This window comes from Asparagus officinalis, unplaced genomic scaffold, assembly GCF_001876935.1.
Source record: "Asparagus officinalis unplaced genomic scaffold, Aspof.V1 AsparagusV1_Un1971, whole genome shotgun sequence".
NCBI classification, from domain to species: Eukaryota; Viridiplantae; Streptophyta; class Magnoliopsida; order Asparagales; family Asparagaceae; genus Asparagus; species Asparagus officinalis.
In genome coordinates this window covers 5,060-6,217 of record NW_017974230.1, presented here as the reverse complement: position 1 = coordinate 6,217, position 1,158 = coordinate 5,060, and the positions used below count along the sequence as shown (strand labels likewise).

Genomic DNA, 1,158 nt, shown 5'->3' with positions numbered 1-1,158 from the left:
CTATCCATTTCTATCTCACAAAACGGAAATCAAAATGCTAAACTAACCGCATACATACTTCACATATTCGGTAACCAACAGCAACTTCGCAAAGTAATAACACGAATAAAGAGACACTAAGGAATCAATTGTCTATTAACTACAAATACATATCTAAACCTTGGTCATGTTTCTTCCAAAAAGTGTGCAGAGATCTGATCCATTCTCATGCTTCAAGCTCACTATAGCATTCCTCACATAGGTGGCAAGAGATGCTGTATGCCTAAAAAGGAGGGAATATGTTAAATACTTGCACGCAGAATACAACATCTTGCGAAGAAAGATTGCTCAAGTGACATAATGATGAATAATAAAGGAAGAGTTAATACAAATTTCTATTCAAAAAGAATTTTAATAATTCAAAAGCTAAATACAACAGTAAGCAGCATCAACACCTTTACTCGAGGATCATATGCTCACGTTGCTTTACAGTTACAGCTTATTATACATCTGATAAGGTTACTATATAATGCATCACAACCAAGATAATGCGTAAATTAAAAGACACCTCAAGGAAATTGCAGATGATCTAATACGTAAGTGATTAGAATAACAAGGAGAACAAGTGAAAAACAAGGAGAATAACAAAATTTTGAACCTACTATTTACAAGAATCATTCTTTTATTCAAATTTGTTAAGGTTATCTCCTCCGCTAAGTTAACCATTATTGTACCTTTCTTAATTGGTTAAAATCAAGTTCTCTTAGGCCTACCGCTTGTCCTTTCTCAATTAATTATAGCAGTACCAATTTTTCTTACTAGTGCATTTAATGGATTCCATTGCACAAGGTCAAACCATCTCAGTTGATTTACTCATGTCTTATCCTCAATTCAAGCAATCTCTTAACTTTTTATCAATGCACTCATTTCTTATCTCATCTCTTACTGTATATCCACACATGCATTCTACCATTTTCATTTCTGCTATAATCATGTCTCTGCGCATGTCATTTCTTAATTGCCCAACATTGTGATCCATAAAATGGTGTTGGTCTTTTAATTGTCCTATAGAATTTTTCTTGCTCTCCTGGTTAGGATATGAATTCTCTCTAAGAATTTCAGAATAAGATTTGCGCCAAATATAAAAGGGCAAAAAAAGGAAAGCAGTAAGTCCGATCA

The 1,158-nt window shown here is 33.5% G+C and overlaps 1 pseudogene; it reads right to left on the bottom strand.

The window, feature by feature from the left end:
- Nucleotides 1-139: 139 nt before the first annotated feature.
- The window catches only part of LOC109828519, a 6,071-nt pseudogene continuing 5,052 nt past the window's right edge, over nucleotides 140-1,158 (bottom strand).